The sequence below is a fragment of the Camelus ferus genome, chromosome X, assembly GCF_009834535.1.
Source record: "Camelus ferus isolate YT-003-E chromosome X, BCGSAC_Cfer_1.0, whole genome shotgun sequence".
NCBI lineage: Eukaryota > Metazoa > Chordata > Mammalia > Artiodactyla > Camelidae > Camelus > Camelus ferus.
The window spans coordinates 101416215-101443596 of NC_045732.1; positions in this window are offsets into that span (position 1 = coordinate 101416215).

The window sequence follows — 27382 nt, forward strand, 5'->3', positions numbered from 1 at the left end:
GTAGTTTCTAGCTCCAACTCGGTTTTCCACTGAAAACTGCAGAAACTTAAAAGCAGCACTAGGAAACAGACTGAGAAACCAGAGTAAAAGTTTCTGCTGCAAAGCGATCACATTGTGCCAGATGAAAGAACGATTCTCCACAAGCTCGTTTCTGAGAGATAGGTGTGTGTGAAAACTATTCTTCCCCTAGCTTGTTGGGAAAACAACGTTTTTCTTTTCACTTGCTAACTAAAGTCCTTATATATATCAAGGAAAGAACAAGCCCCAACTCGGTTATTCAGTGATAAATTCAGGAATTTCAAATCATACTAGGAAACAGACTGAGAATGCAGAGTAAAAGTATCTTCTGCAAAGCGATCGCTTTCTGCTAGATTAATGAACTGCAATCCACATGCTCAGTTCTGAGATATAGGTGTGTTTGAAAGCCGTCCTTCAACTAGCTTGCTGGGAAAACGATGATTCTTTAAGGTTGCAAATTACACTCCATACATATATATGGGGAGGCACAAGCTCCAACATGCTTTTCCACTGAAAACTGCAGGAACTTCAAAGCGGCACTAGGAAACAGCCTGAGAAACCAGAGTAAAAGTTTCCCTTGCAAACTGTTTCATTTGTGCTCGATGAACAAACGTCTCTCCACATGCTCACTTCTGAGATATACGTGTGTTTGAAAGCAGTCCTTCACCTGGCTTTTCGGGAACACAAACTTTCTCATCAGTAGCAAACTACCCACCATACATATACATGTAGGGAGGTAGAGGTTGCACCTCAGTTTTCCTGTAAAAACTGCAGGAACTTCAAATCGGCACTAGGAAACAGACTGAGAATCCAGAGTAGAAGTTTCCCCAGTGACCCGTTCCAATTGTGCTTGATGAACGAATGTCTCTCCAGATGCTCGGATATGAGAGGTATGTGTGTGTGAAAGTCGTCCTTCATGTAGGTTGTTGGGAACACAAAGTTTGTTTTCAGTTGCAAATTTCACTCCATACATATATATGGGGAAGTACTGGTTCCAACACGGATTTACACAGAAACCTGCAGGAAATTCATCCTGGCACTAGGATACAGACTGAGAATACAGAGCAAAAGTTCTTCTGCCACCAGTTCCATTGTGCTAGATAATGAAATATCCTCATCATGCACAGTTCGGATGAGTAACTGTGAAAGTGTTCTTCACCAAGTTTGGGGAAGACAATGTTTCTTTTCAGTTGAAAACTGCACTCCAGTATATATATATGGGGAGTGACATTTTCCAACTCGGTTTTCCAGTGAAAATGCCGGAACGTCAAATAGGTAACTAGGAAGTCAGACTGAGTAAACCAGAGTGAAAGATTATCATGCAACCATTCCCTTTGTGCTGCTTTGAAGGAACGTCTCTCCACAACTCAGTTCTGAGATATAAGTGTTTTTGAAAGCCGTACTTCGGCACCATCTTGGTTGGCCACACAAGATTCATAAGCTTGCAAACTGCCTGCCAAATATTTATATGGGGTTATTTCTAGCTTCCAACTCCGTTTTCCACAGAAAAAATCAGGAACTTCAAACACAACTGAGAATCGAGAGAAAGGTTCTGCTGCAAAGCAATCATTTTTGCCTAGATGTACGAACGCCTCTCCACAAGCTCAGTTCTGAGATATAAGTGTGTTGAAAGCCGTACTTCACCAAGCTTGTTGGCCACACAAAGATTCTTAAAGCTTGCAAACTGCACTCCAAATATTTATATGGGTAGTTTCTAGCTCCAACTCGGTTTTCCACCGAAAAAAGCAGGAACTTTAAAGAAGCACTAGGAAACAGACTGAGAAACCAGAGTAAAAGATTCTGCTGCAAAGAGATCACATTGTGCCAGATGAAAGAACGATTCTCCACAAGCTCGTTTCTGAGAGATAGGTGTGTGTGAACACCATTCTTCCCCTAGCTTGTTGGGAAAACAACGTTTTTGTTTTCATTTGCTAACTACACTCCTTACATATATCAAGGGAAAGAACAAGCCCCAACTCGGTTATTCAGTGATAAATTCAGGAATTTCAAATCATACTAGGAAACAGACTGAGAATGCAGAGTAAAAGTATCTTCTGCAAAGCGATCGCTTTCTGCTAGATTAATGAACTACTCTCCACAAGCTCAGTTCTGAGATACAGGTGTGTTTGAAAGCCGTCCTTCAACTAGCCTGCTGGGAAAACGATGATTCTTTAAGGTTGCAAATTACACTCCATACATATATATGGGGAGGCACAAGCTCCAACATGCTTTTCCACTGAAAACTGCAGGAACTTCAAAGCGGCACTAGGAAACAGACTGAGAAACCAGAGTAAAAGTTTCCCTTGCAAACTGTTTCATTTGTGCTCGATGAACAAACGTCTCTCCACATGCTCACTTCTGAGATATACGTGTGTTTGAAAGCAGTCCTTCACCTGGCTTTTCGGGAACACAAACTTTCTCATCAGTAGCAAACTACCCACCATACATATACATGTAGGGAGGTAGAGGTTGCACCTCAGTTTTCCTGTAAAAACTGCAGGAACTTCAAATCGGCACTAGGAAACAGACTGAGAATCCAGAGTAGAAGTTTCCCCAGTGACCCGTTCCAATTGTGCTTGATGAACGAATGTCTCTCCAGATGCTCGGATATGAGAGGTATGTGTGTGTGAAAGTCGTCCTTCATGTAGGTTGTTGGGAACACAAAGTTTGTTTTCAGTTGCAAATTTCACTCCATACATATATATGGGGAAGTACTGGTTCCAACACGGATTTACACAGAAACCTGCAGGAAATTCATCCTGGCACTAGGATACAGACTGAGAATACAGAGCAAAAGTTTCTTCTGCAACCAGTTCCATTTGTGCTAGATAAATGAAATATCCTCATCATGCACAGTTCGGATGAGTAACTGTGAAAGTGTTCTTCACCAAGTTTGGGGGAAGACAATGTTTCTTTTCAGTTGAAAACTGCACTCCATATATATATATGGGGAGTGACATTTTCCAACTCGGTTTTCCAGTGAAAACTGCAGGAACTTCAAATGGTCACTAGGAATCAGACTGAGAAACCAGAGTGAAAGTTATCCTGCAACCAGTTCCCTTTGTGCTGCTTGAAGGAACGTCTTCCACATACTCAGTTCTGAGGGATAAATGATTTGAAAGCCATCCTTCACCTAGTTTGTTGGCAAAACAAAGTTTCTTTTGAGTACAAACAACTCTCCTTACATATATGAGATGGAGAAACTAGCTCCAACATGGTTTTCCAGTGAAAACTGCAGGAACTTCAAAGCGGCACTAGGAAACACACTGAGAATCGAGAGCAAAGGTTTCTCCTGCAAACCAATCATTTTTGCTAGATGTACGAACGTCTCTCCACAAGCTCAGTTCTGAAATATAAGTGTGTTGAAAGCCGTACTTCACCAAGCTTGTTGGCCACACAAAGATTCTTAAAGCTTGCAAACTGCACTCCAAATATTTATATGGGTAGTTTCTAGCTCCAACTCGGTTTTCCACCGAAAAAAGCAGGAACTTCAAAGAAGCACTAGGAAACAGACTGAGAAACCAGAGTAAAAGTTTCTGCTGCAAAGAGATCACATTGTGCCAGATGAAAGAACGACTCTCCACAAGCTCGTTTCTGAGAGATAGGTGTGTGTGAACACCATTCTTCCCCTAGCTTGTTGGGAAAACAACGTTTTTGTTTTCATTTGCTAACTACACTCCTTACATATATCAAGGGAAAGAACAAGCCCCAACTCGGTTATTCAGTGATAAATTCAGGAATTTCAAATCATACTAGGAAACAGACTGAGAATGCAGAGTAAAAGTATCTTCTGCAAAGCGATCGCTTTCTGCTAGATTAATGAACTACTCTCCACAAGCTCAGTTCTGAGATACAGGTGTGTTTGAAAGCCGTCCTTCAACTAGCCTGCTGGGAAAACGATGATTCTTTAAGGTTGCAAATTACACTCCATACATATATATGGGGAGGCACAAGCTCCAACATGCTTTTCCACTGAAAACTGCAGGAACTTCAAAGCGGCACTAGGAAACAGACTGAGAAACCAGAGTGAAAATTTCCCTTGCAAACTGTTTCATTTGTGCTCGATGAACAAACGTCTCTCCACATGCTCACTTCTGAGATATATGTGTGTGTGGAAGCAGTTCTTCACTTGATTTTTGGGAACACAAACTTCCTTATCAGTAGCATAATACACTCCACACATACATGTCTTGATGTAGAAGTTCCAACTAGGTTTTCCTGTAACAACTACAGGAAATTCAAATCGGCAGCAGGAAACAGACTGAAAAACCAGAGTAAATGTATCTCCTGCAAACTGTTCACGTTGCCCTATATGAACGAATTTCTCTCCACATGCTCAGTTCTGATAGGTAATTGGGTGTGAAAGCCGTACTTCAAATAGCTTGTTGGGAACACAAAGTATTTTTAAGGTTGAAAACTAATTTCCATACATATATACAGGGATGTACTAGTTCCAAATGCGTTTTACTGGAATAACTGCGGGTACTTAAAACCGGCACTTGTAAAAAGTCTGAGAAACCAGGGTAAATGTTTCCCTTGCAAACCGTTCCATTTGTGCTAGATGAACGAACGTCTCTCCACATGCTCAGATCTGAGACATAAGTGTGTTTGAAAGCAGTCCTTCACCTGTTTTTTCAGGAACACAAGCTTTCTCATCGGTAGCAAACTACATTACCTACATATATAGACGGTGGTAGAGGTTCCAACACGGTTTCCCTGTAAAAACTGCAGATATTTCAAAGCGGCTCTAGGAAACAGACTGAGAATCCAGAGTAAATGTTTCTCCTGCAAACAGTTCAATTTGTCCGAGATGAACCAACGTCTCTCCACATGCTCAGTTCGGATATGTAAGAGTGTGTGAAGGCCGTCCTTCAACTAGCTTGTTGGAACACAAAGATACTTTAAGTTTGCAAACTGCACTCCATACATATATATGGGTAGTTTCTAGCTCCAACTCGGTTTTCCACTGAAAACTGCAGAAACTTAAAAGCAGCACTAGGAAACAGACTGAGAAACCAGAGTAAAAGTTTCTGCTGCAAAGCGATCACATTGTGCCAGATGAAAGAACGATTCTCCACAAGCTCGTTTCTGAGAGATAGGTGTGTGTGAAAACTATTCTTCCCCTAGCTTGTTGGGAAAACAACGTTTTTCTTTTCACTTGCTAACTAAAGTCCTTATATATATCAAGGAAAGAACAAGCCCCAACTCGGTTATTCAGTGATAAATTCAGGAATTTCAAATCATACTAGGAAACAGACTGAGAATGCAGAGTAAAAGTATCTTCTGCAAAGCGATCGCTTTCTGCTAGATTAATGAACTGCAATCCACATGCTCAGTTCTGAGATATAGGTGTGTTTGAAAGCCGTCCTTCAACTAGCTTGCTGGGAAAACGATGATTCTTTAAGGTTGCAAATTACACTCCATACATATATATGGGGAGGCACAAGCTCCAACATGCTTTTCCACTGAAAACTGCAGGAACTTCAAAGCGGCACTAGGAAACAGCCTGAGAAACCAGAGTAAAAGTTTCCCTTGCAAACTGTTTCATTTGTGCTCGATGAACAAACGTCTCTCCACATGCTCACTTCTGAGATATACGTGTGTTTGAAAGCAGTCCTTCACCTGGCTTTTCGGGAACACAAACTTTCTCATCAGTAGCAAACTACCCACCATACATATACATGTAGGGAGGTAGAGGTTGCACCTCAGTTTTCCTGTAAAAACTGCAGGAACTTCAAATCGGCACTAGGAAACAGACTGAGAATCCAGAGTAGAAGTTTCCCCAGTGACCCGTTCCAATTGTGCTTGATGAACGAATGTCTCTCCAGATGCTCGGATATGAGAGGTATGTGTGTGTGAAAGTCGTCCTTCATGTAGGTTGTTGGGAACACAAAGTTTGTTTTCAGTTGCAAATTTCACTCCATACATATATATGGGGAAGTACTGGTTCCAACACGGATTTACACAGAAACCTGCAGGAAATTCATCCTGGCACTAGGATACAGACTGAGAATACAGAGCAAAAGTTTCTTCTGCAACCAGTTCCATTTGTGCTAGATAAATGAAATATCCTCATCATGCACAGTTCGGATGAGTAACTGTGAAAGTGTTCTTCACCAAGTTTGGGGGAAGACAATGTTTCTTTTCAGTTGAAAACTGCACTCCATATATATATATGGGGAGTGACATTTTCCAACTCGGTTTTCCAGTGAAAACTGCAGGAACTTCAAATGGTCACTAGGAATCAGACTGAGAAACCAGAGTGAAAGTTATCCTGCAACCAGTTCCCTTTGTGCTGCTTGAAGGAACGTCTCTCCACAAGCTCAGTTCTGAGATATAAGTGTGTTTGAAAGCCGTACTTCACCAATCTTGTTGGCCACACAAAGATTCATAAAGCTTGCAAACTGCACTCCAAATATTTATATGGGTAGTTTCTAGCTCCAACTCGGTTTTCCACCGAAAAAAGCAGGAACTTCAAAGAAGCACTAGGAAACAGACTGAGAAACCAGAGTAAAAGTTTCTGCTGCAAAGAGATCACATTGTGCCAGATGAAAGAACGACTCTCCACAAGCTCGTTTCTGAGAGATAGGTGTGTGTGAACACCATTCTTCCCCTAGCTTGTTGGGAAAACAACGTTTTTGTTTTCATTTGCTAACTACACTCCTTACATATATCAAGGGAAAGAACAAGCCCCAACTCGGTTATTCAGTGATAAATTCAGGAATTTCAAATCATACTAGGAAACAGACTGAGAATGCAGAGTAAAAGTATCTTCTGCAAAGCGATCGCTTTCTGCTAGATTAATGAACTACTCTCCACAAGCTCAGTTCTGAGATACAGGTGTGTTTGAAAGCCGTCCTTCAACTAGCCTGCTGGGAAAACGATGATTCTTTAAGGTTGCAAATTACACTCCATACATATATATGGGGAGGCACAAGCTCCAACATGCTTTTCCACTGAAAACTGCAGGAACTTCAAAGCGGCACTAGGAAACAGACTGAGAAACCAGAGTGAAAATTTCCCTTGCAAACTGTTTCATTTGTGCTCGATGAACAAACGTCTCTCCACATGCTCACTTCTGAGATATATGTGTGTGTGGAAGCAGTTCTTCACTTGATTTTTGGGAACACAAACTTCCTTATCAGTAGCATAATACACTCCACACATACATGTCTTGATGTAGAAGTTCCAACTAGGTTTTCCTGTAACAACTACAGGAAATTCAAATCGGCAGCAGGAAACAGACTGAAAAACCAGAGTAAATGTATCTCCTGCAAACTGTTCACGTTGCCCTATATGAACGAATTTCTCTCCACATGCTCAGTTCTGATAGGTAATTGGGTGTGAAAGCCGTACTTCAAATAGCTTGTTGGGAACACAAAGTATTTTTAAGGTTGAAAACTAATTTCCATACATATATACAGGGATGTACTAGTTCCAAATGCGTTTTACTGGAATAACTGCGGGTACTTAAAACCGGCACTTGTAAAAAGTCTGAGAAACCAGGGTAAATGTTTCCCTTGCAAACCGTTCCATTTGTGCTAGATGAACGAACGTCTCTCCACATGCTCAGATCTGAGACATAAGTGTGTTTGAAAGCAGTCCTTCAACTGTGTTTTCAGGAACACAAGCTTTCTCATCGGTAGCAAACTACATTACCTACATATATAGACGGTGGTAGAGGTTCCAACACGGTTTCCCTGTAAAACTGCAGATATTTCAAAGCGGCTCTAGGAAACAGACTGAGAATCCAGAGTAAATGTTTCTCCTGCAAACAGTTCAATTTGTCCGAGATGAACCAACGTCTCTCCACATGCTCAGTTCGGATATGTAAGAGTGTGTGAAGGCCGTCCTTCAACTAGCTTGTTGGAACACAAAGATACTTTAAGTTTGCAAACTGCACTCCATACATATATATGGGTAGTTTCTAGCTCCAACTCGGTTTTCCACTGAAAACTGCAGAAACTTAAAAGCAGCACTAGGAAACAGACTGAGAAACCAGAGTAAAAGTTTCTGCTGCAAAGCGATCACATTGTGCCAGATGAAAGAACGATTCTCCACAAGCTCGTTTCTGAGAGATAGGTGTGTGTGAAAACTATTCTTCCCCTAGCTTGTTGGGAAAACAACGTTTTTCTTTTCACTTGCTAACTAAATCCTTATATATATCAAGGAAAGAACAAGCCCCAACTCGGTTATTCAGTAATAAATTCATGGAATTTCAAATCATACTAGGAAACAGACTGAGAATGCAGAGTAAAAGTATCTTCTGCAAAGCGATCGCTTTGTGCTAGATTAATGAACTACAATCCACATGCTCAGTTCTGAGATATAGGTGTGTTTGAAAGCCGTCCTTCAATCTAGCTTGCTGGGAAAACGATGATTCTTTAAGGTTGCAAATTACACTCCATACATATATATGGGGAGGCACAAGCTCCAACATGCTTTTCCACTGAAAACTGCAGGAACTTCAAAGCAGGCACTAGGAAACAGCCTGAGAAACCAGAGTAAAAGTTTCCCTTGCAAACTGTTTCATTTGTGCTCGATGAACAAACGTCTCTCCACATGCTCACTTCTGAGATATACGTGTGTTTGAAAGCAGTCCTTCACCTGGCTTTTCGGGAACACAAACTTTCTCATCAGTAGCAAACTACCCACCATACATATACATGTAGGGAGGTAGAGGTTGCACCTCAGTTTTCCTGTAAAAACTGCAGGAACTTCAAATCGGCACTAGGAAACAGACTGAGAATCCAGAGTAGAAGTTTCGCCAGTGACCCGTTCCAATTGTGCTTGATGAACGAATGTCTCTCCAGATGCTCGGATATGAGAGGTATGTGTGTGTGAAAGTCGTCCTTCATGTAGGTTGTTGGGAACACAAAGTTTGTTTTCAGTTGCAAATTTCACTCCATACATATATATGGGGAAGTACTGGTTCCAACACGGATTTACACAGAAACCTGCAGGAAATTCATCCTGGCACTAGGATACAGACTGAGAATACAGAGCAAAAGTTTCTTCTGCAACCAGTTCCATTTGTGCTAGATAAATGAAATATCCTCATCATGCACAGTTCGGATGAGTAACTGTGAAAGTGTTCTTCACCAAGTTTGGGGGAAGACAATGTTTCTATTCAGTTGAAAACTGCACTCCATATGTATATATGGGGAGTGACATTTTCCAACTCGGTTTTCCAGTGAAAACTGCAGGAACTTCAAATGGTCACTAGGAATCAGACTGAGAAACCAGAGTGAAAGTTATTCTGCAACCAGTTCCCTTTGTGCTGCTTGAAGGAACGTCTCTCCACAAGCTCAGTTCTGAGATATAAGTGTGTTTGAAAGCCGTACTTCACCAAACTTGTTGGCCACACAAAGATTCTTAACGCTTGCAAACTGCACTCCAAATATTTATATGGGTAGTTTCTAGCTCCAACTCGGTTTTCCACCGAAAAAAGCAGGAACTTCAAAGAAGCACTAGGAAACAGACTGAGAAACCAGAGTAAAAGTTTCTGCTGCAAAGAGATCACATTGTGCCAGATGAAAGAACGACTCTCCACAAGCTCGTTTCTGAGAGATAGGTGTGTGTGAAAACCATTCTTCCCTTAGCTTGTTGGGAAAACAACGTTTTTCTTTTCACTTGCTAACTACACTCCTTACATATATCAAGGGAAAGAACAAACACCAACTCGGTTATTCAGTGATAAATTCAGGAATTTCAAATCATACTAGGAAACAGACTGAGAATGCAGAGTAAAAGTATCTTCTGAAAAAGGGGTCGCTTTCTGCTAGATTAATGAACTGCAATCCACATGCTCAGTTCTGAGATATAGGTGTGTTTGAAAGCCGTCCTTCAACTAGCCTGCTGGGAAAACGATGATTCTTTAAGGTTGCAATTATACTCCATACATATATATGGGGAGGCACAAGCTCCAACATGCTTTTCCACTGAAAACTGCAGGAACTTCAAAGCGGCACTAGGAAACAGACTGAGAAACCAGAGTAAAAGTTTCCCTTGCAAACTGTTTCATTTGTGCTCGATGAACAAACTTCTCTCCACATGCTCACTTCTGAGATATATGTGTGTGTGGGATCAGTTCTTCACTTGATTTTTGGGAACACAAACTTCCTTATCAGTAGCATAATACACTCCACACATACATGTCTTGATGTAGAAGTTCCAACTAGGTTTTCCTGTAACAACTACAGGAAATTCAAATCGGCAGCAGGAAACAGACTGAAAAACCAGAGTAAATGTATCTCCTGCAAACTGTTCACGTTGCCCTATATGAACGAATTTCTCTCCACATGCTCAGTTCTGATAGGTAATTGGGTGTGAAAGCCGTACTTCAAATAGCTTGTTGGGAACACAAAGTATTTTTAAGGTTGAAAACTAATTTCCATACATATATACAGGGATGTACTAGTTCCAAAAGCGTTTTTCTGGAATAACTACGGGTACTTAAAACCGGTACTGTAAAAAGTCTGAGAAACCAGGGTAAATGTTACCCTTGCAAACCGTTCCATTTGAGCTAGATGAACGAATGTCTCTCCACATGCTCAGTTCTGAGACATAAGTGTGTTTGAAAGCAGTCCTTCACCTGTTTTTTCAGGAACACAAGCTTTCTCATCGGTAGCAAACTACATTACCTACATATATAGATGGTGGTAGAGGTTCCAACACAGTTTCCCTGTAAAAACTGCAGATATTTCAAAGCGGCTCTAGGAAACAGTCTGAGAATCCAGAGTAAATATTTCTCCTGCAAACAATTCAATTTGTCCGAGATGAACCAACGTCCCTCCACATGCTCATTTCGGATATGTAAGAGTGTGTGAAGGCCGTCCTTCAACTAGCTTGTTGGAACACAAAGATACTTTAAGTTTGCAAACTGCCCTCCATACATATATATAGGTAGATTCTTGCTCCAACTCGGTTTTCCACAGAAAACAGCAGAAACTTAAAAGCAGCACTAGGAAACAGACTGAGAAACCAGAGTAAAAGTTTCTGCTGCAAAGAGATCACATTGTGCCAGATGAAAGAACGATTCTCCACAAGCTCGTTTCTGAGAGATAGGTGTGTGTGAAATCCATTCTTCCCCTAGCTTGTTGGGAAAACAACGTTTTTCTTTTCACTTGCTAACTACACTCCTTACATATATCAAGGGAAAGAACAAACCCCAACTCTGTTATTCAGTGATAAATTCAGGAATTTCAAATCATACTAGGAAACAGACTGAGAATGCAGAGTAAAAGTATCTTCTGCAAAGCGATCGCATTCTGCTAGATTAATGAACTGAAATCCACATGCTCAGTTCTGAGATATAGGTGTGTTTGAAAGCCGTCCTTCAACTAGCCTGCTGGGAAAAGGATGATTCTTTAAGGTTGCAAATTACACTCCATACATATATATGGGGAGGCACAAGCTCCAACATGCTTTTCCACTGAAAACTGCAGGAACCTCAAAGCGGCACTAGGAAACAGACTGAGAAACCAGAGTAAAAGTTTCCCTTGCAAACTGTTTCATTTGTGCTCGATGAACAAACTTCTCTCCACATGCTCACTTCTGAGATATATGTGTGTGTGGAAGCAGTTCTTCACTTGATTTTTGGGAACACAAACTTCCTTATCAGTAGCATAATACACTCCACACATACATGTCTTGATGTAGAAGTTCCAACTAGGTTTTCCTGTAACAACTACAGGAAATTCAAATCGGCAGCAGGAAACAGACTGAAAAACCAGAGTAAATGTATCTCCTGCAAACTGTTCACGTTGCCCTATATGAACGAATTTCTCTCCACATGCTCAGTTCTGATAGGTAATTGGGTGTGAAAGCCGTACTTCAAATAGCTTGTTGGGAACACAAAGTATTTTTAAGGTTGAAAACTAATTTCCATACATATATACAGGGATGTACTAGTTCCAAAAGCGTTTTTCTGGAATAACTACGGGTACTTAAAACCGGTACTGTAAAAAGTCTGAGAAACCAGGGTAAATGTTACACTTGCAAACCGTTCCATTTGAGCTAGATGAACGAATGTCTCTCCACATGCTCAGATCTGAGACATAAGTGTGTTTGAAAGCAGTCCTTCACCTGTTTTTTCAGGAACACAAGCTTTCTCATCGGTAGCAAACTACATTACCTACATATATAGATGGTGGTAGAGGTTCCAACACAGTTTCCCTGTAAAAACTGCAGATATTTCAAAGCGGCTCTAGGAAACAGTCTGAGAATCCAGAGTAAATATTTCTCCTGCAAACAATTCAATTTGTCCGAGATGAACCAACGTCCCTCCACATGCTCATTTCGGATATGTAAGAGTGTGTGAAGGCCGTCCTTCAACTAGCTTGTTGGAACACAAAGATACTTTAAGTTTGCAAACTGCCCTCCATACATATATATAGGTAGATTCTTGCTCCAACTCGGTTTTCCACAGAAAACAGCAGAAACTTAAAAGCAGCACTAGGAAACAGACTGAGAAACCAGAGTAAAAGTTTCTGCTGCAAAGAGATCACATTGTGCCAGATGAAAGAACGATTCTCCACAAGCTCGTTTCTGAGAGATAGGTGTGTGTGAAATCCATTCTTCCCCTAGCTTGTTGGGAAAACAACGTTTTTCTTTTCACTTGCTAACTACACTCCTTACATATATCAAGGGAAAGAACAAACCCCAACTCTGTTATTCAGTGATAAATTCAGGAATTTCAAATCATACTAGGAAACAGACTGAGAATGCAGAGTAAAAGTATCTTCTGCAAAGCGATCGCATTCTGCTAGATTAATGAACTGAAATCCACATGCTCAGTTCTGAGATATAGGTGTGTTTGAAAGCCGTCCTTCAACTAGCCTGCTGGGAAAAGGATGATTCTTTAAGGTTGCAAATTACACTCCATACATATATATGGGGAGGCACAAGCTCCAACATGCTTTTCCACTGAAAACTGCAGGAACCTCAAAGCGGCACTAGGAAACAGACTGAGAAACCAGAGTAAAAGTTTCCCTTGCAAACTGTTTCATTTGTGCTCGATGAACAAACTTCTCTCCACATGCTCACTTCTGAGATATATGTGTGTGTGGAAGCAGTTCTTCACTTGATTTTTGGGAACACAAACTTCCTTATCAGTAGCATAATACACTCCACACATACATGTCTTGATGTAGAAGTTCCAACTAGGTTTTCCTGTAACAACTACAGGAAATTCAAATCGGCAGCAGGAAACAGACTGAAAAACCAGAGTAAATGTATCTCCTGCAAACTGTTCATGTTGCCCTATATGAACGAATTTCTCTCCACATGCTCAGTTCTGATAGGTAATTGGGTGTGAAAGCCGTACTTCAAATAGCTTGTTGGGAACACAAAGTATTTTTAAGGTTGAAAACTAATTTCCATACATATATACAGGGATGTACTAGTTCCAAAAGTGTTTTACTGGAATAACTACGGGTACTTAAAACCGGCACTTGTAAAAAGTCTGAGAAACCAGGGTAAATGTTACCCTTGCAAACCGTTCCATTTGAGCTAGATGAACGAATGTCTCTCCACATGCTCAGATCTGAGACATAAGTGTGTTTGAAAGCAGTCCTTCACCTGTTTTCTCAGGAACACAAGCTTTCTCATCGGTAGCAAACTACATTACCTACATATATAGACGGTGGTAGAGGTTCCAACACGGTTTCCCTGTAAAAACTGCAGATATTTCAAAGCGGCTCTAGGAAAAAGACTGAGAATCCAGAGTAAATGTTTCTCCTGCAAACAATTCAATTTGTCCGAGATGAACCAACGTCTCTCCACATGCTCAGTTCGGATATGTAAGAGTGTGTGAAGGCCGTCCTTCAACTAGCTTGTTGGAACACAAAGATACTTTAAGTTTGCAAACTGCACTCCATACATATATATAGGTAGTTTCTAGCTCCAACTCGGTTTTCCACAGAAAACTGCAGAAACTTAAAAGCAGCACTAGGAAACAGACTGAGAAACCAGAGTAAAAGTTTCTGCTGCAAAGCGATCACATTGTGCCAGATGAAAGAACGATTCCCCACAAGCTCGTTTCTGAGAGATAGGTGTGTGTGAAAACTATTCTTCCCCTAGCTTGTTGGGAAAACAACGTTTTTCTTTTCACTTGCTAACTAAAGTCCAAATATATCAAGGAAAGAACAAGCCCCAACTCGGTTATTCAGTAATAAATTCTGGAATTTCAAATCATACTAGGAAACAGACTGAGAATGCAGAGTAAAAGTATCTTCTGCAAAGCGATCGCTTTGTGCTAGATTAATGAACTACAATCCACATGCTCAGTTCTGAGATATAGGTGTGTTTGAAAGCCGTCCTTCAACTAGCTTGCTGGGAAAACGATGATTTTTTAAGGTTGCAAATTACACTCCATACATATATATGGGGAGGCACAAGCTCCAACATGCTTTTCCACTGAAACCTGCAGGAACTTCAAAGCGGCACTAGGAAACAGCCTGAGAAACCAGAGTAAAAGTTTCCCTTGCAAACTGTTTCATTTGTGCTCGATGAACAAACGTCTCTCCACATGCTCACTTCTGAGATATACGTGTGTTTGAAAGCAGTCCTTCACCTGGCTTTTCGGGAACACAAACTTTCTCATCAGTTGCAAACTACCCACCATACATATACATGTAGTGAGGTAGAGGTTCCACCTCAGTTTTCCTGTAAAAACTGCAGGAACTTCAAATCGGCACTAGGAATCAGACTGAGATTCCAGAGTAGAAGTTTCTCCACTGACCCGTTCCAATTGTGCTTGATGAACGAATGTCTCTCCAGATGCTCGGATATGAGAGGTATGTGTGTGTGAAAGTCGTCCTTCATGTAGGTTGTTGGGAACACAAAGTTTGTTTTCAGTTGCAAATTTCACTCCATACATATATATGGGGAAGTATTGGTTCCAACACGGATTTACACAGAAACCTGCAGGAAATTCATCCTGGCACTAGGATACAGACTGAGAATACAGAGCAAAAATTTCTTCTGCAACCAGTTCCATTTGTGCTAGATAAATGAAATATCCTCATCATGCACAGTTCGGATGAGTAACTGTGAAAGTGTTCTTCACCAAGTTTGGGGGAAGACAATGTTTCTATTCAGTTGAAAACTGCACTCCATATGTATATATGGGGAGTGACATTTTCCAACTCGGTTTTCCAGTGAAAACTGCAGGAACTTCAAATGGTCACTAGGAATCAGACTGAGAAACCAGAGTGAAAGTTATCCTGCAACCAGTTCCCTTTGTGCTGCTTGAAGGAACGTCTCTCCACAAGCTCAGTTCTGAGATATAAGTGTGTTTGAAAGCCGTACTTCACCAATCTTGTTGGCCACACAAAGATTCATAAAGCTTGCAAACTGCACTCCAAATATTTATATAGGTAGTTTCTAGCTCCAACTCGGTTTTCCACCGAAAAAAGCAGGAACTTCAAAGAAGCACTAGGAAACAGACTGAGAAACCAGAGTAAAAGTTTCTGCTGCAAAGAGATCACATTGTGCCAGATGAAAGAACGACTCTCCATAAGCTCGTTTCTGAGAGATAGGTTTGTGTGAAAACCATTCTTCCCTAGCTTGTTGGGAAAACAACGTTTTTCTTTTCAATTGCTAACTACACTCCTTACATATATCAAGGGAAAGAACAAATCCCAACTCGGTTATTCAGTGATAAATTCAGGAATTTCAAATCATACTAGGAAACAGACTGAGAATGCAGAGTAAAAGTATCTTCTGCATAGCGATCGCTTTCTGCTAGATTAATGAACTTCAATCCACATGCTCAGTTCTGAGATATAGGTGTGTTTGAAAGCCGTCCTTCAACTAGCTTGCTGGGAAAACGATGATTCTTTAAGGTTGCAAATTACACTCCATACATATATATGGGGAGGCACAAGCTCCAACATGCTTTTCCACTGAAACCTGCAGGAACTTCAAAGCGGCACTAGGTAACAGCCTGAGAATCCAGAGTAAAAGTTTCCCTTGCAAACTGTTTCATTTGTGCTCGATGAACAAACGTCTCTCCACATGCTCACTTCTGAGATATACGTGTGTTTGAAAGCAGTCCTTCACCTGGCTTTTCGGGAACACAAACTTTCTCATCAGTAGCAACTACCCACCATATATATACATGTAGGTAGGTAGATGTTGCACCTCATTTTTCCTGTAATATCTGCAGGAACTTCAAATCGGCACTAGGAAACAGACTGAGAATCCAGAGTAGAAGTTTCTCCACTGAACCGTTCCAATTGTGCTTGATGAACGAATGTCTCTCCAGATGGTCGGATATGAGAGGTATGTGTGTGTGAAAGTCGTCCTTCATGTAGGTTGTTGGGAACACAAAGTTTGTTTTCAGTTGCAAATTTCACTCCATACATATATATGGGGAAGTACTGGTTCCAACACGGATTTACACAGAAACCTGCAGGAAATTCATCCTGGCACTAGGATACAGACTGAGAATACAGAGCAAAAGTTTCTTCTGCAACCAGTTCCATTTGTGCTAGATAAATGAAATATCCTCATCATGCACAGTTCGGATGAGTAACTGTGAAAGTGTTCTTCACCAAGTTTGGGGGAAGACAATGTTTCTTTTCAGTTGAAAACTGCACTCCATATATATATATGGGGAGTGACATTTTCCAACTAGTTTTTCCTGTGAAAACTGCAGGAACTTCAAATGGTCACTAGGAATCAGACTGAGAAACCAGAGTGAAAGTTATCCTGCAACCAGTTCCTTTTGTGCTGCTTGAAGGAACGTCTATCCACATGCTCAGTTCTGAGGGATAAATGTATTTGAAAGCCATCCTTCACCTAGTTTGTTGGCAAAAAAAAAGTTTCTTTTGAGGTACAAACAACTCTCCTTACATATATGAGTGGAGAAACTAGCTCCAACATGGTTTTCCAGTGAAAACTGCAGGAACTTCAAACCGGCCCTAGAAAACAGACTGAGAAACCAGATTAAAAGTTTCTCCTGGAAACCGTTCCCTTGGTGCTAGTTGAACGAACTTCTCTCCACATGCTCAGTTCTGAGATATAGGTGTGTTTGAAAGTCGGACTTCAGCAAGTTTGTTGGCCACACAAAGATTCTTATAGCTTGCAAACTGCACTCCAAATATTTATATGGGTAGTTTCTAGCTCCAACTCGGTTTTCCACAGAAAAAAGCAGGAACTTCAAGAAGCCCTATGAAACAGACTGAGAAACCAGAGTAAAAGTTTCTGCTGCAAAGAGATCACATTGTGCCAGATGAAAGAACGACTTTCCACAAGCTCGTTTCTGAGAGATAGGTGTGTGTGAAAACCATTCTTCCCCTAGCTTGTTGGGAAACAATGTTTTTGTTTTCATTTGCTAACTACACTCCTTACATATATCAAGGGAAAGAACAAGCCGCAACTCGGTTATTCAGTGATAAATTCAGGAATTTCAAATCATACTAGGAAACAGACTGAGAATGCAGAGTAAAAGTATCTTCTGCAAAGCGATCGCTTTCTGCTAGATTAATGAACTACTCTCCACAAGCTCAGTTCTGAGATACAGGTGTGTTTGAAAGCCGTCCTTCAACTAGCCTGCTGGGAAAACTATGATTCTTTAAGGTTGCAAATTACACTCCATACATATATATGGGGAGGCACAAGCTCCAACATGCTTTTCCACTGAAACCTGCAGGAACTTCAAAGCGGCACTAGGAAACAGCCTGAGAAACCAGAGTAAAAGTTTCCCTTGCAAACTGTTTCATTTGTGCTCGATGAACAAACGTCTCTCCACATGCTCACTTCTGAGTTATACGTGTGTTTGAAAGCAGTCCTTCACCTGGCTTTTCGGGAACACAAACTTTCTCATCAGTAGCAAACTACCCACCATACATATACATGTAGGGAGGTAGAGGTTGCACCTCAGTTTTCCTGTAAAAACTGCAGGAACTTCAAATCGGCACTAGGAAACAGACTGAGAATGCAGAGAAGGAGTTTCCCACTGACCCGTTCCAATTGTGCTTGATGAACGAATGTCTCTCCAGATGCTCGGATATGAGAGGTATGTGTGTGTGAAAGTCGTCCTTCATGTAGGTTGTTGGGAACAGAAAGTTTGTTTTCAGTTGCAAATTTCACTCCATACATATATATGGGGAAGTACTGGTTCCAACACGGATTTACACAGAAACCTGCAGGAAATTCATCCTGGCACTAGGATACAGACTGAGAATACAGAGCAAAAGTTTCTTCTGCAACCAGTTCCATCTGTGCTAGATAAATGAAATATCCTCATCATGCACAGTTCGGATGAGTAACTGTGAAAGTGTTCTTCACCAAGTTTGGGGGAAGGCAATGTTTCTATTCAGTTGAAAACTGCACTCCATATATATATAAGGGGAGTGACATTATCCAACTCGGTTTTCCAGTGAAAACTGCAGGAACTTCAAATGGTCACTAGGAATCAGACTGAGGAACCAGACTGAAAGTTATTCTGCAACCAGTTCCCTTTGTGCTGCTTGAAGGAACGTCTCTCCACAAGCTCAGTTCTGAGATATAAGTGTGTTTGAAAGCCGTACTTCACCAATCTTGTTGGCCACACAAAGATTCTTAAAGCTTGCAAAATGCACTCCAAATATTTATATGGGTAGTTTTCTAGCTCCAACTCGGTTTTCCACCGAAAAAGCAGGAATTCAAAGAAGCACTAGGAAACAGACTGAGAAACCAGAGTAAAAGTTTCTGCTGCAAAGAGATCACATTGTGCCAGATGAAAGAACGACTCTCCACAAGCTCGTTTCTGAGAGATAGGTGTGTGTCAAAACCATTCTTCCTCTAGCTTGTTGGGAAAACAACGTTTTTCTTTTCACTTGCTAACTACACTCCTTACATATATCAAGGGAAAGAACAAACACCAACTCGGTTATTCAGTGATAAATTCAGGAATTTCAAATCATACTAGGAAACAGACTGAGAATGCAGAGTAAATGTATCTTCTGAAAAAGGGATAGCTTTCTGCTAGATTAATGAACTGCAAACCACATGCTCAGTTCTGAGATATAGGTGTGTTTGAAAGCCGTCCTTCAAGTAGCCTGCTGGGAAAACGATGATTCTTTAAGGTTGCAATTATACTCCATACATATATATGGGGAGGCACAAGCTCCAACATGCTTTTCCACTGAAAACTGCAGGAACTTCAAAGCGGCACTTGGAAACAGACTGAGAAACCAGAGTAAAAGTTTCCCTTGCAAACTGTTTCATTTGTGCTCGATGAACAAACTTCTCTCCACATGCTCACTTCTGAGATATATGTGTGTGTGGGATCAGTTCTTCACTTGATTTTTGGGAACACAATCTTCCTTATCAGTAGCATAATACACTCCACACATACATGTCTTGATGTAGAAGTTCCAACTAGGTTTTCCTGTAACAACTACAGGAAATTCAAATCGGCAGCAGGAAACAGACTGAAAAACCAGAGTAAATGTATCTCCTGCAAACAGTTCACGTTGCCCTATATGAACGAATTTCTCTCCACATGCTCAGTTCTGATAGGTAATTGGGTGTGAAAGCCGTACTTCAAATAGCTTGTTGGGAACACAAAGTATTTTTAAGGTTGAAAACTAATTTCCATACATATATACAGGGATGTACTAGTTCCAAAAGCGTTTTACTGGAATAACTACGGGTACTTAAAACCGGTACTTGTAAAAATTCTGAGAAACCAGGGTAAATGTTACCTTTGCAAACCGTTCCATTTGAGCTAGATGAACGAATGTCTCTCCACATGCTCAGATCTGAGACATAAGTGTGTTTGAAAGCAGTCCTTCACCTGTTTTTTCAGGAACACAAGCTTTCTCATCGGTAGCAAACTACATTACCTACATATATAGATGGTGGTAGAGGTTCCAACACAGTTTCCCTGTAAAAACTGCAGATATTTCAAAGCGGCTCTAGGAAACAGTCTGACAATCCAGAGTAAATGTTTCTCCTGCAAACAATTCAATTTGTCCGAGATGAACCAACGTCTCTCCACATGCTCATTTCAGATATGTAAGAGTGTGTGAAGGCCGTCCTTCAACTAGCTTGTTGGAACACAAAGATACTTTAAGTTTGCAAACTGCACTCCATATATATATATAGGTAGATTCTTGCTCCAACTCGGTTTTCCACAGAAAACAGCAGAAACTTAAAAGCAGCACTAGGAAACAGACTGAGAAACCAGAGTAAAAGTTTCTGCTGCAAAGAGATCACATTGTGCCAGATGAAAGAACGATTCTCCACAAGCTCGTTTCTGAGAGATAGGTGTGTGTGAAAACCATTCTTCCCCTAGCTTGTTGGGAAAACAACGTTTTTCTTTTCACTTGCTAACTACACTCCTTACATATATCAAGGGAAAGAACAAACCCCAACTCTGTTATTCAGTGATAAATTCAGGAATTTCAAATCATACTAGGAAACAGACTGAGAATGCAGAGTAAAAGTATCTTCTGCAAAGCGATCGCTTTCTGCTAGATTAATGAACTGCAATCCACATGCTCAGTTCTGAGATATAGGTGTGTTTGAAAGCCGTCCTTCAACTAGCCTGCTGGGAAAAGGATGATTCTTTAAGGTTGCAAATTACACTCCATACATATATATGGGGAGGCACAAGCTCCAACATGCTTTTCCACTGAAAACTGCAGGAACCTCAAAGCGGCACTAGGAAACAGACTGAGAAACCAGAGTAAAAGTTTCCCTTGCAAACTGTTTCATTTGTGCTCGATGAACAAACTTCTCTCCACATGCTCACTTCTGAGATATATGTGTGTGTGGAAGCAGTTCTTCACTTGATTTTTGGGAACACAAACTTCCTTATCAGTAGCATAATACACTCCACACATACATGTCTTGATGTAGAAGTTCCAACTAGGTTTTCCTGTAACAACTACAGGAAATTCAAATCGGCAGCAGGAAACAGACTGAAAAACCAGAGTAAATGTATCTCCTGCAAACTGTTCATGTTGCCCTATATGAACGAATTTCTCTCCACATGCTCAGTTCTGATAGGTAATTGGGTGTGAAAGCCGTACTTCAAATAGCTTGTTGGGAACACAAAGTATTTTTAAGGTTGAAAACTAATTTCCATACATATATACAGGGATGTACTAGTTCCAAAAGTGTTTTACTGGAATAACTACGGGTACTTAAAACCGGCACTTGTAAAAAGTCTGAGAAACCAGGGTAAATGTTACCCTTGCAATCCGTTCCATTTGTGCTAGATGAACGAACGTCTCTCCACATGCTCAGATCTGAGACATAAGTGTGTTTGAAAGCAGTCCTTCACCTGTTTTTCTCAGGAACACAAGCTTTCTCATCGGTAGCAAACTACATTACCTACATATATAGACGGTGGTAGAGGTTCCAACACGGTTTCCCTGTAAAAACTGCAGATATTTCAAAGCGGCTCTAGAAAAAAGACTGAGAATCCAGAGTAAATGTTTCTCCTGCAAACAATTCAATTTGTCCGAGATGAACCAACGTCTCTCCACATGCTCAGTTCGGATATGTAAGAGTGTGTGAAGGCCGTCCTTCAACTAGCTTGTTGGAACACAAAGATACTTTAAGTTTGCAAACTGCACTCCATAAATATATATAGGTAGTTTCTAGCTCCAACTCGGTTTTCCACAGAAAACTGCAGAAACTTAAAAGCAGCACTATGAAACAGACTGAGAAACCAGAGTAAAAGTTTCTGCTGCAAAGCGATCACATTGTGCCAGATGAAAGAACGATTCCCCACAAGCTCTTTTCTGAGAGATAGGTGTGTGTGAAAACTATTCTTCCCCTAGCTTGTTGGGAAAACAACGTTTTCTTTTCACTTGCTAACTAAAGTCCTTATATATATCAAGGAAAGAACAAGCCCCAACTCGGTTATTCAGTAATAAATTCTGGAATTTCAAATCATACTAGGAAACAGACTGAGAATGCAGAGTAAAAGTATCTTCTGCAAAGCGATCGCTTTGTGCTAGATTAATGAACTACAATCCACATGCTCAGTTCTGAGATATAGGTGTGTTTGAAAGCCGTCCTTCAACTAGCTTGCTGGGAAAACGATGATTCTTTAAGGTTGCAAATTACACTCCATACATATATATGGGGAGGCACAAGCTCCAACATGCTTTTCCACTGAAAACTGCAGGAACTTCAAAGCGGCACTAGGAAACAGCCTGAGAAACCAGAGTAAAAGTTTCCCTTGCAAACTGTTTCATTTGTGCTCGATGAACAAACGTCTCTCCACATGCTCACTTCTGAGATATACGTGTGTTTGAAAGCAGTCCTTCACCTGGCTTTTCGGGAACACAAACTTTCTCATCAGTAGCAAACTACCCACCATACATATACATGTAGGGAGGTAGAGGTTGCACCTCAGTTTTCCTGTAAAAACTGCAGGAACTTCAAATCGGCACTAGGAAACAGACTGAGAATCCAGAGTAGAAGTTTCTCCCAGTGACCCGTTCCAATTGTGCTTGATGAACGAATGTCTCTCCAGATGCTCGGATATGAGAGGTATGTGTGTGTGAAAGTCGTCCTTCATGTAGGTTGTTGGGAACACAAAGTTTGTTTTCAGTTGCAAATTTCACTCCATACATATATATGGGGAAGTACTGGTTCCAACACGGATTTACACAGAAACCTGCAGGAAATTCATCCTGGCACTAGGATACAGACTGAGAATACAGAGCAAAAGTTTCTTCTGCAACCAGTTCCATTTGTGCTAGATAAATGAAATATCCTCATCATGCACAGTTCGGATGAGTAACTGTGAAAGTGTTCTTCACCAAGTTTGGGGGAAGACAATGTTGCTTTTCAGTTGAAAACTGCACTCCATATATATATATGGGGAGTGACATTTTCCAACTCGGTTTTCCAGTGAAAACTGCAGGAACTTCAAATGGTCACTAGGAATCAGACTGAGAAACCAGAGTGAAAGTTATCCTGCAACCAGTTCCCTTTGTGCTGCTTGAAGGAACGTCTCTCCACAAGCTCAGTTCTGAGATATAAGTGTGTTTGAAAGCCGTACTTCACCAATCTTGTTGGCCACACAAAGATTCATAAAGCTTGCAAACTGCACTCCAAATATTTATATGGGTAGTTTCTAGCTCCAACTCGGTTTTCCACCTGAAAAAAGCAGGAACTTCAAAGAAGCACTAGGAAACAGACTGAGAAACCAGAGTAAAAGTTTCTGCTGCAAAGAGATCACATTGTGCCAGATGAAAGAACGACTCACCACAAGCTCGTTTCTGAGAGATAGGTGTGAGTGAAAACCATTCCCCTAGCTTGTTGGGAAAACAACGTTTTTCTTTTCACTTGTTAACTACAGTCCTTTCATATATTAAGGGAAAGAACAAACCCCAACTCGGTTATTCAGTGATAAATTCAGGAATTTCAAATCATACTAGGAAACAGACTGAGAATGCAGAGTAAATGTTTCTCCTGCAAACAGTTCAATTTGTCCGAGATGAACCAACGTCTCTCCACATGCTCAGTTCGGATATGTAAGAGTGTGTGAAGGCCGTCCTTCAACTAGCTTGTTGGAACACAAAGATACTTTAAGTTTGCAAACTGCACTCCATACATATATATGGGTAGTTTCTAGCTCCAACTCGGTTTTCCACGAAAAAAGCAGAACTTAAAGAAGCACTAGGAAACAGACTGAGAAACCAGAGTAAAAGTTTCTGCTGCAAAGCGATCACATTGTGCCAGATGAAAGAACGACTCTCCACAAGCTCGTTTCTGAGAGATAGGTGTGTGTGAACACTATTCTTCCCCTAGCTTGTTGGGAAAACAACGTTTTGTTTTCACTTGCTAACTACAGCTCCTTAATATATCCAAGGAAAGAACAAGCCCCAACTCGGTTATTCAGTGATAAATTCAGGAATTTCAAATCATACTAGGAAACAGACTGAGAATGCAGAGTAAAAGTATCTTCTGCAAAGCGATCGCTTTCTGCTAGATTAATGAACTACTCTCCACAATGCTCAGTTCTGAGATACAGGTGTGTTTGAAAGCCGTCCTTCAACTAGCCTGCTGGGAAAACGATGATTCTTTAAGGTTGCAAATTACACTCCATACATATATATGGGGAGGCACAAGCTCCAACATGCTTTTCCACTGAAAACTGCAGGAACTTCAAAGCGGCACTAGGAAACAGACTGAGAAACCAGAGTGAAAATTTCCCTTGCAAACTGTTTCATTTGTGCTCGATGAACAAACGTCTCTCCACATGCTCACTTCTGAGATATATGTGTGTGTGGAAGCAGTTCTTCACTTGATTTTTGGGAACACAAACTTCCTTATCAGTAGCATAATACACTCCACACATACATGTCTTGATGTAGAAGTTCCAACTAGGTTTTCCTGTAACAACTACAGGAAATTCAAATCGGCAGCAGGAAACAGACTGAAAAACCAGAGTAAATGTATCTCCTGCAAACTGTTCACGTTGCCCTATATGAACGAATTTCTCTCCACATGCTCAGTTCTGATAGGTAATTGGGTGTGAAAGCCGTACTTCAAATAGCTTGTTGGGAACACAAAGTATTTTTAAGGTTGAAAACTAATTTCCATACATATATACAGGGATGTACTAGTTCCAAATGCGTTTTACTGGAATAACTGCGGGTACTTAAAACCGGCACTTGTAAAAAGTCTGAGAAACCAGGGTAAATGTTTCCCTTGCAAACCGTTCCATTTGTGCTAGATGAACGAACGTCTCTCCACATGCTCAGATCTGAGACATAAGTGTGTTTGAAAGCAGTCCTTCACCTGTTTTTTCAGGAACACAAGCTTTCTCATCGGTAGCAAACTACATTACCTACATATATAGACGGTGGTAGAGGTTCCAACACGGTTTCCCTGTAAAAACTGCAGATATTTCAAAGCGGCTCTAGGAAACAGACTGAGAATCCAGAGTAAATGTTTCTCCTGCAAACAGTTCAATTTGTCCGAGATGAACCAACGTCTCTCCACATGCTCAGTTCGGATATGTAAGAGTGTGTGAAGGCCGTCCTTCAACTAGCTTGTTGGAACACAAAGATACTTTAAGTTTGCAAACTGCACTCCATACATATATATGGGTAGTTTCTAGCTCCAACTCGGTTTTCCACTGAAAACTGCAGAAACTTAAAAGCAGCACTAGGAAACAGACTGAGAAACCAGAGTAAAAGTTTCTGCTGCAAAGCGATCACATTGTGCCAGATGAAAGAACGATTCTCCACAAGCTCGTTTCTGAGAGATAGGTGTGTGTGAAAACTATTCTTCCCCTAGCTTGTTGGGAAAACAACGTTTTTCTTTTCACTTGCTAACTAAAGTCCTTATATATATCAAGGAAAGAACAAGCCCCAACTCGGTTATTCAGTGATAAATTCAGGAATTTCAAATCATACTAGGAAACAGACTGAGAATGCAGAGTAAAAGTATCTTCTGCAAAGCGATCGCTTTCTGCTAGATTAATGAACTGCAATCCACATGCTCAGTTCTGAGATATAGGTCTGTTTGAAAGCCGTCCTTCAACTAGCTTGCTGGGAAAACGATGATTCTTTAAGGTTGCAAATTACACTCCATACATATATATGGGGAGGCACAAGCTCCAACATGCTTTTCCACTGAAAACTGCAGGAACTTCAAAGCGGCACTAGGAAACAGCCTGAGAAACCAGAGTAAAAGTTTCCCTTGCAAACTGTTTATTTGTGCTCGATGAACAAACGTCTCTCCACATGCTCACTTCTGAGATATACGTGTGTTTGAAAGCAGTCCTTCACCTGGCTTTTCGGGAACACAAACTTTCTCATCAGTAGCAAACTACCCACCATACATATACATGTAGGGAGGTAGAGGTTGCACCTCAGTTTTCCTGTAAAAACTGCAGGAACTTCAAATCGGCACTAGGAAACAGACTGAGAATCCAGAGTAGAAGTTTCCCCAGTGACCCGTTCCAATTGTGCTTGATGAACGAATGTCTCTCCAGATGCTCGGATATGAGAGGTATGTGTGTGTGAAAGTCGTCCTTCATGTAGGTTGTTGGGAACACAAAGTTTGTTTTCAGTTGCAAATTTCACTCCATACATATATATGGGGAAGTACTGGTTCCAACACGGATTTACACAGAAACCTGCAGGAAATTCATCCTGGCACTAGGATACAGACTGAGAATACAGAGCAAAAGTTTCTTCTGCCAAACCAGTTCCATTTGTGCTAGATAAATGAAATATCCTCATCATGCACAGTTCGGATGAGTAACTGTGAAAGTGTTCTTCACCAAGGTTTGGCGGAAGGACAATGTTTCTTTTCAGTTGAAAACTGCACTCCATATATATTATATGGGGAGTGACCATTTCCAACCTAGGTTTTCCAGTGAAAACTTGCAGGAACTTCAATGTTCACTAGGAATCAGACTGAGAAACCAGATGAATGCAGTTATCCTGCACACCAGCTTCACCCTCTTTGTGCTGCTTGAAGGAACGGTCTCTCCACAAGCTGCAGTTCTGAGATTATAAGTGTGTTTGAATCGCCGTACTTCACCAATCTTTGTTGGGCCACCAAAGATTCATAAGCTTGCAAACTGCACTCCAAATATTATATGGGAGTTTCTAGCTCCCAACTCGGTTTTCCCACCGAAAAAGCAGGGACCAAAAAAACCCAAATTTCCCAAAAGAAGCACTAGGGAAACCAGACTGAGAAAATCCAGAGTAAAGTTTCTGCCTGCAAAGAGATCACATTGTGCCAGATGAAAGAACGACTCTCCACAAGCTCGTTTCTGAGAGATAGGTGTGTGTGAACACCATTCTTCCCCTAGCTTGTTGGGAAAACAACGTTTTTGTTTTCATTTGCTAACTACACTCCTTACATATATCAAGGGAAAGAACAAGCCCCAACTCGGTTATTCAGTGATAAATTCAGGAATTTCAAATCATACTAGGAAACAGACTGAGAATGCAGAGTAAAAGTATCTTCTGCAAAGCGATCGCTTTCTGCTAGATTAATGAACTACTCTCCACAAGCTCAGTTCTGAGATACAGGTGTGTTTGAAAGCCGTCCTTCAACTAGCCTGCTGGGAAAACGATGATTCTTTAAGGTTGCAAATTACACTCCATACATATATATGGGGAGGCACAAGCTCCAACATGCTTTTCCACTGAAAACTGCAGGAACTTCAAAGCGGCACTAGGAAACAGACTGAGAAACCAGAGTGAAAATTTCCCTTGCAAACTGTTTCATTTGTGCTCGATGAACAAACGTCTCTCCACATGCTCACTTCTGAGATATATGTGTGTGTGGAAGCAGTTCTTCACTTGATTTTTGGGAACACAAACTTCCTTATCAGTAGCATAATACACTCCACACATACATGTCTTGATGTAGAAGTTCC